This window comes from Carcharodon carcharias, chromosome 7 (assembly GCF_017639515.1).
Source record: "Carcharodon carcharias isolate sCarCar2 chromosome 7, sCarCar2.pri, whole genome shotgun sequence".
NCBI lineage: Eukaryota > Metazoa > Chordata > Chondrichthyes > Lamniformes > Lamnidae > Carcharodon > Carcharodon carcharias.
Window position 1 is genome coordinate 155579148 of NC_054473.1, and position 20190 is coordinate 155599337.

The following is a 20190-nucleotide window of genomic DNA, read 5'->3' on the forward strand; positions in this document are numbered from 1 at the left end:
CACAACCAAAATAAAAAGATAAAGACATGTTTTCTTTGTTTTACTTTCCTCAAATGATTTTTACTATTAGTGTCCATTTTATTACTGCTGGGGTGTCATTCAACTTTTTTGACTTTGCAGAATTGTGAATTCCATGGACCCTTGTATCTTCAGAAATAAATCAAAAACATCCCAATCAAACCAAAGATCTATTGTTTAGCTGAAGCCCAGATCAAAGTGGGACTGTGGATCCTGATATTGGCTAAAGAAGACATCTACAACAGGTGAGTGAATGGATTTGCATGTATCATGGGATTTGCTGGAACACTGTTCCAATGTGAGCTTTAATGCTCAGCAGCATCACTGTATTCCAGATTAGCGCTTAGCACTATTGAGAATGATGAAAGAAATGAATCTCAACAATAAAATATCCAAAGAGTTTCATAGAATGAATTACTTTTGGACTGCAGTGACCATTGTTATGTCGGCAAGCTCAACACCGATTCTGCATTATAAAAGTCCCACAAATTGGATTAATACCAGGGAATACACACTTGAATACTATTAACTGAGAGGGGCATAGTGGTCAGAAAATGGAAACTTCCTTGGCTCCTCTAAATAATTCAATGGTACCTTTAACACACACTTGATGAGATTGTGGGACCTCAGTTTAATGTCACGTCCAAAAGAATTTTCTGGTGGCGCCACATGTTACTATTGTGAGCAGTGGCAGGAGCCACTCCTATTTTAAATTAGTGCACTCTGTGATCTTACTTGTGACCTTATATGCACAATATCTGGCAACATAGCAGTGTCCAAGGCTGGACAGAGAACCCATGCTACATACTGTTTTCTGCTTACTGGAGATGCTACTAGCCCTCTTGCGTCCTTCCAGTTTTTGGATGGTGGAGGAATATACAACCCGTGAAATCATGAAACTTCGGCTATCATCCACGAATTGGGTTCCTTTAATAGTGAAAAATTAAAGAGCAGCAAAAGATCAATACTGCAGAGTCTATTGACAATTTAAGTTACAACTCTGGATCTTGTATTGAATTAGTTTGCCAAATAACTCAGTGTGGAATCATCCCAGATTTGCACTAATTGCAGCAGCAGGCGGGAAAAAAATAATTTTACCCGCTGACTGCAATGGTGGGTTTTTACACTGTATTGTCCCATTCCCAGTGCGTCCTGTCCCATTAATAATGCAATCCCGGAAAACACACCAGATCGCTGGCAGGGTGGCCTCTGATTCGCCCACCTCAACGTCACCGCAGGCCTTCAGTAATCCAGGTGCCATATTTAAAGGGCGCTCCTGCACAGAGCTAGCATTCTGTAAGGCATTGGAAGCTGCTGGAGAGTCACGGCTCTCAAAGGAAGGAAACATGCTGATCCCAAATTTAGCGATGCCTCCCTTGGCCACCTACTGGAGACAGTGGAGACCCGCTATGAATTCCTCTACCCCACTCTGGGCAAAGGCCAGCAAGCAATGTCACCAGTCCAGCATGGGAGGTGGTGGCAGCGGTGGTCAGTGCCAACGCCCTGCAAAAGAGGGCAGCCACCCAGTGCAGAAAGAGGATGAATGATCTCTGTTCCACCAGGGTAAGTCACCCTTCCCATCACTCGAAACTCACAAACCCATCATACATTGATAGGGATATCACTCACTGCCAGTTCCAGGGACATCGCCATTCACTCTCTCACACACACCTTCATCTGCCCTACGGATGACGTCCTCATCCCATCTATGGCACCACTCACCACCCACACATCCTTCTTTTCTGGCCTGGCAGGCGTCCTACTTACACTCCCTCTATCTGTATTCATGCAGGTCAAGCTGGCACACAACAAAAGGGAGAGGTTGCATGACATGAGCCTTATCACTGAGGTATGTGCACTGCCATCACCCACACAGGAATCAAACTTTCACAGATGCAAGGTTAGAATGTCGAGACTGAAGTCATTGCATCTCATCATCATCCTCCATGAACCTTGCGGCCATGAGTGCCTCCATAGTGCGTGTGCCTCATCTGGCCATTATGATGGTCTCATCACTGGCATCCTCACCTTTGAAGACCTCATCATTGTCATTCCCTTCAACGTCCTCCTTGTCGGAGGAGACGTGCCGTTCCTCCATCTCCTCCTCAGCCAGGTCCTCACACCATTGCAGTGCCAGGTTGTGGAGTGCGCAGTAAGTGACGATGATGCATAACATTCTCTGGGGACTGCATTGCAATGCTCCACCGGACCTGTCGAAGCACCGGAACCTAATTTTCAAAATGCCTTATCATTTGCTCCACCAAGTCTGGGTTGCAGCATGAGCCTTGTTATACTGTCACTCGGCTGCAGCCTGAGGCTGCTGCACCAGCATCATCAGCCATGTCCTGTGTAGGTAGTCCTTGTCCACCAGGAGCCAACCCTGCAGCCTCTTTGGACCCTGGAATGGGATTGAAAACTGCTAAGGATGTAGGAGTCATGGACACTGCCTGAGAATCATGCGCAGACCTGTGGGATGTGTTTGAGGTGGTTGCAGACCAGTTGAACATTCAGTGAGTGGAAGCTCTTACGGTTAATGTAGTTGATTGCTTGTTGCCACAGAGACCTAAGCACCAGTTTTTGGATGGTGGAGGAATACACATCCCATGTGCAGCTGATAGTACTCTGCACCTGTGGAAAACCTGAGATCTACGCAAATCCCAGCATTCTTGCTTCCTGGCTTTCCTGATCCCGGGCAAAATGCACAATATTCTCTCTCTTTGCAATGATGGTGTCCATGACCTCCTGGGTACACTTTGCTGCAGCCTTGCGAGATCGCGCACAGGTCACCTGTGGAGCCCTGGAATGAGCCACTAGCGTAAAAATTGAGCATCGTGGTCACTTTGATGGCCACTGGCAGTGGATGCCCTCCATGTCCCTGTGGTGCTAAATCCTGCAGCAGGTGGCATATGTTCCCTAGACATGTGCAGTCTTTGGTGACAGTGGTTCTCGGTCATCTGCAGGAATGATAAGTGCTATCTATAGACCCTGAATCAAGTGAGGTGCCTACGAGTGACAGCTCACTGTGGGATTTCAGCTGCATGAACAGCAGGCCTGCCCCCCCCTTAATCTTGAGGGAGGTGCTCCCCTCGAAGTTCAGGTCACCAGGTGCACACCTTTTAAAGGCAGTCGTGAAGCATGCCATTCGGAAGTCACGCTGATGTGGGCTGTAAATTTCACGTGGGGGATGATTCCGGCAAGCAGGGCTTATAATGAGATGCTAGAATATTGAAATTAGATTCCCGACGTGCAGCGATGGGAAACACGGCCCCCAATTGACGGGTGGAGCGGACGATCGCAAACTGGTTTTACAATGGTGTGTAAACGAGTTTTGGCTTACTCATCACATTGTCCCCTCTCACCCTTCATGATGCCTGGTGCCAACAGGGCCGGAAAATTCTGTACAGAATTTGGACTATATATTGTATGAATATATCGGTTAAATTGAACCTCTCATGAAGCCTTTGCAGTGCCATGTCTGCACAGGGTGGCAGAACAGCAAGTACTGCTGAACCGACAGAAAGTTGCTGAATACATTTTTAAGCCCTGAAAAGGAGCTGTCACAATTGCTTCCCACAGAGGCAAGGGATATCAAAAATCAACTTTTGCAATTAAACCAATGGCCAATCACCGATAGAACTTAAAACATAGATTGCCTTTTACAACAGCCTCAGCCCTTGGTCTCCACCTGGGATCTCATCCGCTCCTTTCATGACAACAGGCACTGCACTGTACAGTTTGATGGCTCCACTTCCAATAGTTTCAGAGTGAAGAATGGAGTGAAACAGGGCCGTGTCCTCGTTCCCGCTCTGTTGGTATCATCTTCCCCAAGCTCCTGACCTTTGCCTTCTCTCCAGATATGAAAAGAGTCTACTAGGTCAAACAGCAAGCTCTACAATCTATCAAGGCTGAAAGCCAAGTCAAAAGCACATTGCGTCCTGATCAGAAAATTTGTCTTTGCTGATGATGCTGCATTAGTCACGCACATGGAAACTCAGCGACAAAGGATGGAAGATGGTCACATACTCAAGGACATTCTGTATGATGAGATCACCAGAGCCAGATGACCAGTTGGCCCTCTTCAGCAGAGAAGGTGGTCATAAATGTAGGACGTCCAAAGCTAAGCTTCAAGGATGCTTGCAAGCATGACATGAAGGCCCTAAACATTGACTATCACACCTGGGAGTCACTAGAGGAAAATGGCAACAGCTCCTGTGAATCGGCGTTCACCCCACTATGATGACCTGTGACTACAGCTGCTTGTTAACAGATGTCAATGCTGAAAATAACAATCCACAATGACACTTGGTAACTTTATGTGTGACACTTGTGGCAGAATCTGCATCTCAAAGATTGGCCTCTTCAGCCATCAGCAGAGGTGCACCATGTGAAGAGCCTCGATCTGAAAAGGATTCTTTGCTGCATGTCCATCATCTTCCATAGATAGAAGGAGCTGACGATGGGCTACCTCCCCTAAATAGATATTTTAAAACAATACTTATGATTTAAAAAATGTTGTGAAACTCCTTATTCATTACCATATTGCCATTGCAGAAAACATTCTTAACTAGCTTACAGCAACAGAAATAATGTCCTAATAACTTATCAAATTCTTGTGTTTTCTTTATTTGCTAAGTTTGCAGACCTTTCAGGTTTCATTGTTACAGCCTGCAAATCTAAGGTTTTCATCAAGCTCTTTCTTCCCTTCATGGGCTCTACAGATGCATACCATAGTCTTGAGGAGCCACGTAAAATTTAATCCATATTCCCATTAATTTGCATCTTGAGTTGCTGACGCTAACAGGTCTAGACAATCTGATTTGGGATTTATCTGCCAATGGAGCTACAACCTTTTCCAACATTTAAGTCCACAAAATTCAAACAGGATGAGCTATCACATAAAAGAAAAATGTGCAAAAAGAGCTAAATTGCCCAGACCTAAATGGTTAATTGTCTGGGTTAGACATCTATGTGTGGCCTTAGGGCCACTGGTTAGACGTTTCTAGCCTAGATCAAGGGTTCTTACTTTTTTTTGTTACTGAGGCCCCTCTCTGGTGTTTTAAAAATCAGTGGAACCCCAGTAACACAAGTATTTTTTCCTGTATAAATATCAGTTATGCCAATAAATATATATTATTATTTTTGCTTTACTTAATGTGACGAGAAATTGATTGCGTAGCCTGCAGTACAGTATTGAACAAGTGCTGCATTGACAGAAGTTGAAACTAGAGAAAAGAAATGAATTATGAGTTTTTGCCTCCTGTCAGCAGGGTGAACAAAGTCTTAAAAAAACCTTCCTCATTGTGCGCCATTTGACACACTGGTGTTTGAGAATAAAGGGGTATTCCTCTTTACAGATTCTCAATTTGGTGGGTTTCAATACTGTTTAGGGTCTGATTAACTTTAGGTAGCAGGAATTCTGAGATAAAGCATCAGTGTTGGGGCATTCAGCAAGTTCTTCCATGAGTGTGAAAAACCTCACAATGCTTACGACATTTAGAATTATATTTTCGAATAAGCACAATTACCTCTAAGATATACATAGTCATTAAGTCAATTTATTACACAGATGAGTTAAAATTCAATCATATATTTAACCCCTTTAATCAACAGCTGGAAATTAGATACAATTTTAGTTTCCTATGACCATCAAGTCAGTAATACTGGATATGACATGAATCAAACCCTAAATCTTGGCACCCACCAGAGTCATTGTGTGTAAAGAGGAAATTTTCCTTTGGTTACTCTCTTGCTTGTTATTTATTATTCATTGGCTAATTCTCTTTACCAAATGAATTGAGGAAATCCACAATCTTTTTGATGTTTCTGTGATAACCCCAGTGCACTAAATATTGAAACTATCCAAATCCAACAATACAATAATATAGTTTTTGCACAATTTATAAATTTCCATTTGTTCCACCTATGAACAAATAACACGGTTAAATATTACTGTTTTGGGAAATGTGCCTTTTTTCCAATAGAGGTTCTTGAATATTCAGCACAAGTTATTTGAATTATGATGGAGACGCGTGGAGAAGAAAAATATAGCAAACAAAGGTAGAAAATGTATTCGGGTTTACTACTGCAGCAGTCCTTGATTTGTGCAGTTGCATGATATGGAGAAAGGTGGTTACTGCGAGGTACTGTGAAGCACAGCCAGGAGGCAGACATATTAATTGATCCGTATATGTTCTGAACAAATGGGAATCAGATATGTTGCACCAGAATTGTGTTTTGAAAATGCATTGCCATTATACTTGGTGGTTGTTTTCTCATTAAATTTGTGTGCCTCCAAAATTTGTTCCTATATTATCAAGCTTTAAAGTTTGAAAAGGATGATAAATAAAGCTGATAAATCAGGGATCAACACCGCACCTGACCAGACCAAATATATGTCTAAAGAATACTAGCCTCTGTGAGTGAACTTCTATCTCTTAACTCAATGATTCATGCTGATATTTTGATGATGTGTTGTCATTTTTACCATTGTCGAGAAGAGACGGTTTGTCCAAATGCAATGATATAGATTAGAATCTTAGCTAGGGCTCAGGTAAATGGCTTGGGCTGAACATTTCTGGTCCCTTCAATGCACGTGGAAGGTTGTACATATTAGGCAGGATCTTTGTTGTGTTGACTCTCAACCTTCCCTGGGAGTTGCCTGTTGGGGGTAGAGCTTCCACCTGCTCCAAAGATCATCAATACAGGAGGGGTCCAGAAGACTTGCTCCTCTCCCTAGCTCGGAGGGAACTGTTATTTCATTGGTGTGGTGCATCAGTGAGATGAGGCATACCGGCCCAGCAGAAGATGCAAAATGGGCCCCATCCTTTTGGGTTCTGCTGGATTCCCGATGGAAGCACACTAGAAACCAATGGAACACCTTCAGAATTACAGTGCTCTTCCCTGTTAGACTGAGCAAACCAATCTAAATGAAAAGCTAATGTTCATCACTACGATGGTGGGAATTTTTTTTAGGAAAAGTTCCAACTGAAATTATAAATCCTTGCCATGTTATTTTTGGTTATACGATAACTTGCTGAACGTACCTCATTATTAAGAAGACCACATATGTAGTACAAATTAGCGTCAGTGAAGTTATTCAAAAAACATTAATTAATAAAGAAATTGATTTTTTTTGTCTTTCATCTTGAACATTGCTGTCATGAATGGCAATTGTTTTAATAGAAGACATTTGTAAACTGCTTTCTAATTACAACAGGAAAAGAAGGAGCAAAGCATGTGTTTGAAGTTGATAGTTCTGGAATTATACTGTAATTATTCTGAAATGCAATCAAGTTGTCAGTGATATGTGCTTTGGCAGGATATTCTCAGGTATTCAATTCAAGCATAAATACTGACGACATGATAAATGTAGTTTGGGATTTTCCATGTTAATTCTGTGAGTCATCTTGTTGGCACCTTCTAAGTAGATGAAAGGAATTTTGCCAAGAGCAAGAATAGTGCTTGTGCGTGAACTGTGCCGTGGTGTTTTTATTTTGACTTGAAATGTTATATATGTAGAAACAATTATTATCGTATCTATTTTGTGTATCACTTTGTAAAGTTACTACTGGATATTGGCAGTATAAATAAATGACATTAGACATCTGCAATGCACTAAACTTTCCACAATTCTGACCTATTGTGTACACAAGATACATTTACTGCAGACATTATAGCAAAATTACAGTGCTGCATCCTTCTACAAAATTTTAATTTAGCATGAACTACTTGGTGATATGGGGTGCAAGTTAAACAGCTTTATTTATTTGTGCATACTGCATAACAATGTATTTTAGCTTCTTTCTACACTGAGACTGCAAGCTGCCCATTGGGGCTGGGATGAGTGGCCAGGGTCACAAAAGTACTACTGTGCTTTAAATGATCTGTCTAATTATTTATGAAGAATGTAAAGTCAACAGACTCTCAAAAAAAGCAAATTGCCACCAACGGTTCTAAACCAGTTCAGTATAACCCTCCTATAATTAGATTTTGAAATGCAATGGGATTTGCTCCAAAAGATTTAAATAAATATAATTTTGGAAAGCATTATGCAATCTTGAGTAATTTGGAATATATTAAAATGACCTGGACTGGAAATGAGAATGTAATTGAATATTTCAATATGAATAACAGCAGCTCCATCATATTTTAATAAGAAGTATAAACACAAAGATTAATGTCTATTGAAACAGCTAAGCTGGCTCTGCTTTTCCTCTTGAGCCACACCTAGCCATTATTGCAAAAGTACTTAGGAATAAAATGTTAAATTCATGAGATCACCTTGGCCTCTATATTACTACTCAGGAGTGAGTCAAGGAGCTAATGCAAATATTTAGTTCCATGGTTATGTACAAAAATAAGGTCTAGAATAGCTGGTCAATGAACATGTCTGCAGTTGTGTGGCATAAAACTGAATTTTTGCCACTTCGATGGCAGCTCAGTACTACTTGTGCAAAACATTTCAAGATGATAAACATTGTGCTGATGTAAAATTGCTCCAGTTACAGATATTGGTATCAGACTGCAGTGTAATAATAGCAGTTTATTTTATCATCCAATGTGAAAATATAAATATTCAAATTAGCTAAGTTTTCGCATTTGCAATACAGTCTCTGTAAAACTTGAATTTTAATTCAATCTGATATAGGAAATAGGCAAACCTGAAGAGTAGCCAAGATTTTTGATGGTTATAAAAGGGCCTAATGAACTCCAAGGGAGCTGGAGTCATTAGAATATATGTTTATTACTAAAATTTATAAATGAAAAATTTTAAAGAATGCAACATCCAGTCAAAATTCCAACTCTTTTTCAGTTACCTCGTCTTTTGTAGAATCTGTTAGTAAATATGCAGGGGAAATGTCATGTTGTTTAGTTTATAGTGTAACCTAGAAAATTCCAAAAAGTTGTACTTTCCTTTGTAAGCCAAATGTGAATATAGCACATAATGGCTAACACATTCCGTGGACAGGATCCTGCAGATAGGCAGTTACATTGAATTGATGATTGGTTTGGAGTATGCCGTTACAACAGGCTGTATTGGACATTACATAAGTTTTTGCAGTTCAACTGCTGGTCACACCAAACAGATGTTTTTCCTAACAGGTGGATTTGATTTGCAGTAGGTCACATCAGCGAGCTGGCATTGATACCTTCAATGCTATATGGTATTAGTAACAAAAAAATTAGAACATAAATTTGATTACTATTGCATTCCAATATATTTATTTATAAAATTAATAATACTTCAGTCTGCTCTTTGACCAAACATTTGGTCACGCCTCCTAATGCCTCTTTTTGGCTCCATCTATGTTTTCCTCATACCTCTGTGAAACGTTTTGGGATGTTTTTGTATGTTAAGGGCACTGTATAAATGCAAGTTGTTGGTTTGCATGAAGGCCTCGAACTCCCTTAAAAGCATTGAACTGAGTAACCTCAAGGCTTCTCCAGCTCTTTGTAACTTTGGCAGAAATTCAGCACAAGCACTACTTTCCAGAAATTTCACCCACTGGTCTTGAAGTAGATATTTTCACATCTATAGAGGTACAGTGTCTCAAAACGGCAACTTCAGGAGTGAGACTGTGCCGATTTTCGAATCTTGCCGGATTTTGAGTTGGGTGGTTCAGGCCATGGGTGGTGTTACAACCAGGTGAGAAGGACTGAACTGGCTCCCATTTATTCAACGTACTTGGGTTGGTCACAACACAGGTTTAAGTTTCTTTTTTACAAGGATGTGCCTTTTCCAAATCAGAATGTATTTAACTATTTAAGCTGTGAGCAGCAAGGAGCCAATCAAACAAGGTTTTCTTTAGTCAAAGAGCAACTTTATTAACCACTAAAACCATGAAAAATAATGAAAATGTGACGTCAAACATTTGGCCCTCAGTCATTTGGGTGTATAGACACACACACAGACCCACAGGCATATCAGAAATAAGGGGAATTAGAATCCAATAAAAAAGGTAAAAGAATATACAGTTAATTGCCCTTGAGGCGTACATTTTAAACATTGCGATTGATTTATTAGGATAGCTAGTTTCTTGGATATGGTCAGATGTAGAAGGTGTTGCAATTATCATGAGATCTCGGTCGCTGGTAGGTTTCTGGTAGAATTGGCTTCTCGAACCGTGTGACACACTTATTCCAAAAGAGAGAGGGGGAGAGATTGAGCAGACCTCAGCTTGTTTCTCCTGATGAAGGCTTTCTGGACACCACCTATGTCACTTGCAATCTCTCCCTATTGGCTGGCAGCCTTGCTTTGAAATACTTCGCTCATTGTGCACTTCCAAGAGGTTTTGGGTGTCTGTGGTAGACTTTGTTTCAATATCCATTATCTTGCATTTTTAATGTCTCTTCCTTAAACAGTTATGAGTTTCGATGGGTGTCTGATTTATAGGAAATGCCTCTCTCTTCACACTCCCCTGAGGGTGATTTGTTGGTTTCTCACCTTCACCTTAGAATGTGGCCTTGCATTTCTAAGCAGTTTTGCTCTGTATCAGTTCAAATTGCAGAAGTTCCAGTCAGTTGAAAGTTGAAAATTAATAGGTCATAACTTCCTAGCTCCAGGGCAGTGTAACTGGGGGGATCTCTAAAGATGTCCTGGGGAGATTCCACCCTCTGCCTAAGTTCCCAGGTAAGGCTTGCACGGCAATTGCCCAGGAAGTGCAAACTTCCGATGGACAATTGCCCTGCACTGGGAACCATCTGAAAATGTGACATAAATCGTAAACTTCAGATGGTTCTGACTGTGTTACATCAATAGTTGTCAGAAAATGTTAGAATAATTGAAACCATTTCTAGCTTCTGAGTAACTATTGTACAGAACCTACACCGACCCCCCACAGGACTCCCCCAAATCACCCCCTCCCCCTGATCCTTCAGGGGAGTGTCCCCAGACCCCATATTGCTCCTAATTGTCCTCCCCTTTCCCTGACTGTCTAAGACCCCCCCCTTAGACTGTCCTACCCCTCCGCCGAATGCCCTACCCCCACTCCTGCATGACCCGTGAGTGCCTGGCCGACTGCCTGACCCTCCCCCCACCCACTCTGACTGCCTGACCCCCCACCAACCGCTGTAGTAAAGGGGTTGCGGCCTCCTTATGCCCGACTTTCAAGCCCTCAACAGAAGGTCCCAGGAATGTGCTGCCCTGCACAGTTCTCACTCAGCCAAAGTCAGATGGTCGGGCAAGAAAGGATCAGAAAGATTTCGAGGTAAAGTAGAAGTGGAGTGTTAATCCGACACTGATTGTCACTGCAGAAGCTCAGGCCCAGTTTTTAAAAAAATAAAGAGGCACAGCCTCGTAACAGTTATTTGGGCCAAGCCGTGTTGGGTGGGGTCAAGAATCGCCTGGAGTGTGGGAATAGGCTGGCACATAAGTGGCGAAGCGGATCACTAGTCCGGTGCCACACATGCCAATGCAATGCCTACCCAAATTGCCCACATAAGTATTTTTTGTTACTCAATTAAAATTGATGCATGGCACGTTATAAAAATGTTCGGTGTCAGCCAACTCCAGTTTTTGGACATCTGGATTTGCCTGTAGTTGGAAAAAACTTTCAACCGTTCCTGTGCAACCTAAGTTGGGTTATTTCACAAGTTGAATATTTAAGTGCTATATACCTCTAATTTGAAAACTTGGAATCTGAATAAGTAATAAATTATTCTCTATTTCATGAAATAATTTATGTTAATGTAGATTTGTTAACTAAGGCCTGTATAAGTTGACAATCTCGCTGACACTGCGCTAAATAACCTCAGACAAATATGCAGGTTTATGAACAAGGATGAGAAAGAACCAAGTTCCCAATTCCCTTACTGTCCATAATCAATGTGTTATTTGGAAAGGAAGGTGTGAGTGTTTCTCAACCCCTGAGTGTGTTGTCAATTTTTGAATAATTAGAAACAGTGGGTTTAAATAAAGAGAATCACTTAATCTTGCATTCATCCCGAAAGTCTAACACTATGTCAATCACTCAGCACTCACGTATACAAATACTCACGACAAAGGTAAATAAGATAGTGCACTTCTACAAGTTGTAGGCAAAAGAATAGTTTATAGTTCATGTGTTTGGCTTGCTATAGGAGAAGCAATTGCTGCAGGCCCATTGAAGAAGGCATTTTCACTCCTGAAGATAGTCTGGGTGGTTTCAATAGCTGGAGTGGTACATCAGGATTATTGCAGGATTCCCTCGAAGAGACAGATGTTCAGCAGTTCACAAAGTAAGTCAATGGTAGTTTCCTTACCAGGAGTTCAAGTTTCTGTATTGGTGGACTTTGAAAAGGAACGGCTGGGAGACTTCAAGATGTAGCCTTTAAAAGGCGTGGATGTTACTGCCTTTTTCTGTAGTTGCTGTTTCTTGCTGTGTTCTCTGCAGACTGAACAGTTTGTGTCTGTTTCTTGGGATAATTGATTGTTTTTTAATCGGAAGACAGATTTGATCAGACGATCAACCGATCAAATAATTCTATTGTCCACCCAGAATGGTTTAAAGCTAGAAGACATTGTTATACAATGACAATGGATGGGCTGGGAGGTGGGGTGGGGGGAGGGCTTGTTGCACACCTACTTGTAATGAACTGGCTTCTTGGCAGCTCCCTTTGTTGAGTTTGAAACTTGGAGCCAGGGAATCTTGGGGTCTATAGATTTTAAACTTTGGGTTAGGCCTCAAACAGTAGCAGGTGTAAACTCCGCCGATGGGTTTTTTTTGGGTATATACACTCAAAGGGGACCACTGCGCATGGTATTTCAATGAGGAATTTTCTAGAGACTTGAGGTAGTCTATGTGGAAATTGCAAAAGTCATGACCATTTTAGCAAACTTGTTAGTGTCCATTTTTAAATAAAAGGCAGTTCCAGAAAATTATATACTGAGTGCAGTCTATGTTTAAAATTATGAATAGGGTATGCCTTCACTAGGCATGACGCAGGTAATCAGAAAAATGGTGAGGGTGACTGCTGCAAACGGAGCTGCAGACAGAACAGGAGATAGGCCATTAGATTGGACTGTGGTGCGTGTGATACCATTCTCCCGGGCAGTTGTCCCTCACAATGTTATCATATTCTACCATATCCCATCTCATCAGTGCCAGCTACTGGACTCCATTTCCAGTGTATCCAGAATGCAGTGCCTAATTATTATCTGCCTGATATAACATTAGTGCCATCAGTCATGTTGATAGCTTGGAGAAACAATAAAGAATAGATGTTCAGCATTAAAATGTACAGGCTGTCTCTTTTTGTGTGGTCTAAATGGACCTGGACAACTTTCCACATAGTCAATAGATATTGATGTCCTAGATGTACTGCAAAAGCTTTATCATATGGACAGCCAGACCTGGTGCACAGGCCTTCAGCACTACCATTGGAACGTTGCCAGGGCCCATAGGCCACAAAAATTGGCTTCACGCTGCCAAAGTTTTCAGTGCCATGGATGCCATTTTGGGTGCAATATGGAGTCAGTGCCCCATGCACACACTTCCGGTACTGCACCGGACACTATTTTGGTGAAGGCGTTACCCATGGGTATAAGCATGTGCTACGTATACAAAGAATGAGCAGATTTTAACCTTAGTCAGTGCATAACACTGATTTGATGCCCAGCAATGCCATTTTCAACCTCAATGTTCCCACTAACATCCTCAAAAATGCTTTTCTGAACATGCATTCAGCAGTAGACAAGGCCACCAATCCAGTGCTATTTCCAGGTTAGCCGCTAATCGATCACCTACTTTAAGATTAGTCACTATTAGACCTTTTTGCTGGTTCTTGCTCAGTTTGTAAAGGTGCTATGAGTTTTATACTACTGTTTAAAATGGGTGATGTCTGCAGGGAGTGGTGCATGTAATGAAACCCTTGGTTCTTGACTTTAAGGGTTCAGCTTTGACTACTTGCTCCCAGTCATTAGTGCTGTTGTTACTGTTTCCCATGGCCTGCAGCATGTTGGGTAGATTGAGCAAAGGTGACGCAGGGGACGACAAGCTGTTAACAGAGGGAAGAGGAGTGGGAGAAGGGTGCTCAGCAGGAGGCTTTGTCCACCCAGGGTTTTCAGCGAGAATGTCCCTTACCTGAACCTCACCGAGGAATATGTGACATCTCAGTTTACGAAGGAACTGCTTACTGAAATTCGTCATCTATAGCAGGCAGATCTACAGCCTCAGAGCAGGGCAAGTATGGTACTGTGAAGGTGACCGTGGCCATGAATGTTTTTGCTTTGGGAGTCCTTCATGATGCTGAACACATGTTCACCTCTTCATCTCAGGTGTTAAGTGGAGCAGGAAACTTCCAGTTTGTTATTTACTGCTGTATAAAGGAGGTGACAGACACTGTCTGCTGAAAGAGGGGAATACATTGTGTCCACTCTGACCAGAGCGAAACAGGCAGAGCGTTTGTGTGGCTTTGCCAGGATAGTGGGCTTCTCCATGGTGCAAGTTGCCATTGAGTGCATATTTGTGTTTTTGCCGCATCGTTAAGGTGGATACATGGTATCCTTGCAGCAGTCATGGTGCATTTATTATGTGCCTGTCTGCTGCCCCCTTTGTATTTGGGGCACCACACCAAACCAAAAGCTGGCTGTGGGCAACAAGGGCTATTTACTAACTACCTTGTTTGTGATTCTGGTGCTCTACCCAAACACACATGGGCAGCATGTGTCTGACGAAAGCTATTCTGTCATGCATATTGTGATTAAGCAGACCATTAGGGTGCTTCAGCAATGATTCTGCTGCCTGGGCCACATTGAAAGAGCCCTGCAGTACTCTACAGAGTATGTGGCATATTTCATCATGGTCTGCTGCATTTTGCACAACCTCATTATCATGAAGGCACAGCCCTTACCGCAGCATGAGGAGCAACTGAGGTGAAGGAGCAAGAGGAGGAAGGGAGGCAACAACCAATACATCCCTTTTCCAGCTGGGCTATCTGTGATCAGCTCATCTGACTGTGATACCAGTGAACACAACTCCAATTTCTCATTCACCAACACCTTTGTTACTTTTCCTCTGTAACTGGCCATCATGGCATTCTTTTGGTCACAATGCTGAAATAAGGCCACCTCAAAACAATAATTCGAAAGCAACTTTCTCAAACAAATGATCCAATATTTCATTCAAAAGTCAACAAATCGCCCTTGTGCATTACCTTACGCCTGTATTCTGGATACCTTTGCCTGTCCTAATACTCTGGAATGACAGACAGAAGTCTGCTGACTTTCAGTGAGGGAGACTGCAGATGGCCTCATAGGAAGACCCCAAGCTGCCCTGGGCCTTGAAGGCCTGGTTTTGGACTGCACCACCTTGGCAAGCATAGCAGCAGCCTGAGTTGGCTGGCAGGCATCAGCAAGGGCATTGAGGGAGTGGGAATTGTGGGAGCATAAATGCTGTCCTTCTGAGGGAGGACAGCAGGTTTATGATCCACTGCTGCTCCCTTGGCGCCTCAGCAGTCCTAGCAGTCCGTTTGAGGACAGATTGCTGGACTGCTCTGAGATCCTGCAAGCCTTTTGAAACTGGCATCTGCAGCCATGATAGCAGAAGTCTGAGCATCCAGTGCAGCACTCTGATGTTGGGTAACTTCTGCTTGTGCTGCAATGAAAGCTGAAATGTTAGCTATCAGATACTGCATCCTAGATGGGTCCTCAGGTGTGGTCATTGCATTGGCCACCACTTCCATGCTGGAAAGGATGGGCTCCAAGCTCTGTACAAAGCTCTATGCCAAGTTGGTGCCAGTCTCCTGCATGCTCCTCGACTGTGTCATTAGGATTTGCTGGCAGGCTTGCCAATGCACCAAGCATTTCATTGTGCCTGCCCATCAACCTTTCTCTGTATGTTGTCCCATCAAAGTCCTCATCTGAGTCCTCTGCAGCAGAACCTTTACAGTCTTCCACTCTGGGGCACTGCACCTGTGCAATGCTCTTCCCTCTGCCCTGGCTGCAGGTCATTCGTACCCAATGTCTCACCACATTGCAGATCCCACCTCTATGCCACTCTTTAAATTATGCGCACTGCCAGTATCTGAGCTGGTAGCTGCAAGTGTGAGATAGCATAAATGTTTCACCATCCTTAGTTTCCTCCTCCCTCTTGCCCTTCACACTCCTGCGCTACTGCTTGACCACATGAATTTTATTTGCTTATCCGAAGGGAAAAAGGCACAAGAGTAAGGTTGTAGTAATGTAAGGGGTAGGGGGAAGCAAGAGGTGCATTCTAAGGCACATACAGCTTGGGAATCAAATTAGATTGTGGAATGAAAGAGAAATAGGATGTGAAAAGAAAGAAAAGACATGTACATATAACACTTTTCATGACCACTAGACCTCTCAAAGTGCTTTACAGTCAACAAAGTGTAGTTGTTGTTGTAATGTAGGAAATGGCAAATGGCTGTTTCAGCTCTGCTGCTGGCCATGGCCTTAGTCATGGCCACTTCAATGATGCGAGGACCCTGTGAATAGAGCATCTGTCTCCCACTGTCCACTTACTGTACCAAGGCATGCAGTGCTCCATCAGAGAACATTGGAGCCTGCTCTTTGCCATGTGTGCCATCCCTTTGTCCTTCCCAGGTCCTTCTCCAGCCATTTCCAGCACCTGGTAAAGCCAAAATGCACCTGCCCACATTGTAAATAGTACAAACTAGCTGGAACTCATACTAGCCTCTCAAGATTTTGCACTTTCTTACTCAAGGGTATAGCCACTCGACAGTACACTTAGCTGGCCCACTGCAATTATTTTAATGAACAGGTACTACAAAGTTTGCGTGGTGCCTGCGTCGCACTGAATGGACATGAGTTAGTTACGCATCATGATTGCTGTGCCTATTGTCAGCCCTTTTCTAATTTCTTCCTCATAGTTTTTCTGTTCAACACGTTTAGACATTCCTTAATGTCATATTGAGTGAACAAAATTTGCTGGATACTGTATATGATGAAGACAGTGGGAGGAAGTAAAATAGTATCATCCACCTGGCACTTTTGGCTGGAGGCAGTTGCGAACAATTCAGCCTTTTCTTACTTATGCTGGGCTCCTCCATTCTTGAAAATGGGAATGTTCCTGGAGCCTCTTAGTTGTCCACCATGATTGCGCTACAGAGCAGAGCCGAGACTTTGGTTTTTCCAAGGCCTATGAGGTGGTAAGTTCTACCTGAGCAATAATGGATAGACAAATCGGCTGATGATGATGAGGTCAAGACTACTTCCTCATGTTGCCTGCGCCAAGCCATGTGGGCTCAGTCTCACAGCTGTGTCCTTCAGGACTTGACCAGTTTGATCAGTGTGTGTGCTGCTGAGTCATATCTGGTTGTGGGTATTTGAAGTCCCTACCCAGAGTGCTTTCTGTGCCATGGTTATTTTCAGAACTTCTTTCAAGTGATGTTCAACATGGAAGAATACTGATTTGTTTGTTCATGGAATAATAAGTGGCATTGTGGTTTCATTGACCTTGTTTGATCTGAAACCTTTGAGTATGGCATCCATATTAAAGACTTCCATGACTATTCCAATATGACCGTATAATACTTTGCGACCACCTTAATTGAGACAGGATGCATCCACAGATGGTGATGGAGCCTGTGAAATTGGCTGATAGATATGATATTTTAAGGTTAAGCTTGTCAGGCTGTTGCATGACTGGCCTATGGAACAACTATTTCAACTTGGAATATGAGATATTAGTGAGAAAAGATTTATAGGATCAACTGGCCTAAGGTTGCTGTAGTCTTATCCTGATAGAATGGGCTGGATTTAATGCAACACTTGGCAGTGGGAGCCATGTTGGCTGGGCCCACATAATCATGGGATAAGTTCAGCGTCAGTCTCCCGGCAGTGACAAGACCTCCCTGTATTGTGATGACTCTTGCGCTTTGGGGAAAGCCTGTATTTCCTTTTGTAAAGGTCTCTTTAAGACTAAAATGAAACTAGGATAATTCCAAAAAGTGTGATAATTGGTTTTTGTGGCTGAGGTCATTAGACTAATGAGAAGTGCCCATGTGACCTGAGGTTGTGATGGGGATGAAAGTTAAAAAGCAGTGAGTGAATAGACAGTTAATTGAATAGTGAATTACAGCTGGTCTTAGAATCTGCAGTTTAGAAGAGTTTTTAGTGAAAAGCAGGGAGAAGACTCTGAGAGTAGAGCAGTGACTGTGCATATTTTGAAAGGATAGAGAGTTGAAGACAGGGAGAGCAAGATTGTGAATTGGGCAAGACCCCCATTACTGCTGTTTCACTTTTGCTATACTGTTTAAAGAGATCCGAGAAGAGAGTCTTTGGGGATGCTGTTGTGAGTCAAGAGGGCGAGGTTCTGCAGGGGTGTGTTGTTTGGGTGCTGACTGTATCTGGAAACTTCAGATGGAATTCAGCTGCTTGGTGAAAGCAGCTTGAAGGCCAAATATATTGATGGAAAGTGAGAAGTCCTATGTACCAGAGGCTAAGTTGGAAAGGCTGAGACCTCCCATAGTGCCACATTTGGGTGGGAAGTGATCAAAGCTTATAATTATGAGAGACTTATCTTTGTTGTGTCAACTATTTAATGTGAAATTTATTTTTTTATTTGAACTATCATTCACCTGCTAATGTTTGAAATATGGTTTTAGTTGGTTTGTTAGAGTGAAAGTTTTAATAAGTGAAATTTTGCCCATTAATTTTCTTTCCATTGGTGTTGTGGGGATTTCTTTATTTTTAAAAGCTGTGGGCTATTAATGAGCCAGTTGACTCCCATTATCCCTAAGCCCACTGCAGTTCAGTGGTGGCTCAGGCATTAAATGGGAGCCATACAGCTTTCCCATCCTTGTCAGATTTGCCAGCGGCTACTAGGGGTTCCCTCGTTATCAGGCAATGATTGAGGGACCAGGCATTGGGAAGTGGCAGGGGTGGAAGGTGGGGACGGTGGGGTGTTGCCATGGATGGGATGCTGAAAGCCACCCTTCAGCCCTTGCATCCGACCCTCTGACATTGTCTCTCCCCAAACTACCATCCCACGATCCCCATCCTGCCTTTGCTCACATTTGGCCTAGGTCCTTTGGTGATACTGGGCCATAGCTGGCAACTGGGACTTTCATTGCTGGGGTCCTGAATCCTTGGCAAGGGCTGACCTTGGCCACCCAAGTGCCTAAAGGGCACTTAATACTGTCAGACCTCTCCCATGAAACTGACAGGAGTTCTCTACTGCTTCTCTGACTGGTGAGGAAGATTCCATTTGAGCCAATTATATCCAGCCAATCTGTGGGTCTTTGCCAATAAGTCTGAATAATATTATTATTGAACTTTGTGGCTGGAGGGTGCTTGGTGCTTCATATTCAAAATTCAACCCCATGGTAAGTGACATGTAGATCAGCTGGGAGTGTCATTCATTCTTCCCTGAAGGATATAGGTGAGCTAGTTGGGTGTCATGGTTATTATTATGATGTTAGGCCACAAATTATCAGATTTATTGAATTCAATTTAACTGACATGCTGTGGTGGTATGTAAACTGATTACTTATGTGTTATCAATTGTGTAACATAATGTAGTAATTATGGTTTTGTTTAATGGTAATGTACCTTTAAGATAATACTGGTTAAGGACAATCACATGATCTGTAGTAACCAATAAAGCGTGGGCTACCTCAGCAAGCAGTGTAGGGTTAGAGTTGGAGTTGAAAGCACACATGTAGTTGCTGCTGAGTATATTGTAAATAAACTTAATGTTTCCACCCAAGATGTGTCTGCAGATCGACTCTATCATTAATAGTACAACTCAGCTAACCTAGAACACATAACACTTGGCTACCGGATAAACCATCAGACTGCAGAAAACTGACTTGCACCTATTTAAAATGTGCATATGGTTTCTTTTGAAAGTGCTGAAAACCGTAAGTATGTAAATAATACTCTTTCCAAGAATAACAATTGACATGAGCAAGCATCATTTTCCATTGTTTTACAATTCAGTAAGGTTGAGTTGGAAACTTTTGAAGAAAAATGTGAAGAGATGAACATTTGTTGAAAAATAGTTTAAATACTGTTATTTGAAATTATTTAGATCAGACCACACGAGTGTCACTTTTTGCATAAAAATGTTGGCAGCAGTACATGCTTGTAAACACAAATTTGGCACAGTAGAAGATATTTTGAATCTTGCAAATGAAAACAAACCACAAGTGGCTATCTTAGAATCATGCAGCACAAAAGGAGGCCTACCAGTTCTTCCAACCTGTGCC

At 42.4% G+C, this 20190-nt stretch overlaps 1 long non-coding RNA gene across 1 annotated transcript in view; it reads left to right on the forward strand.

The window, feature by feature from the left end:
- LOC121280191 overlaps positions 1-20190 on the forward strand; it is a 903449-nt gene that overhangs the window by 303500 nt on the left and 579759 nt on the right. The window contains exon 4 of the long non-coding RNA XR_005943559.1: positions 121-263. This is a non-coding gene — a long non-coding RNA (uncharacterized LOC121280191). The remainder of the gene's footprint in view (positions 1-120; positions 264-20190) is intronic.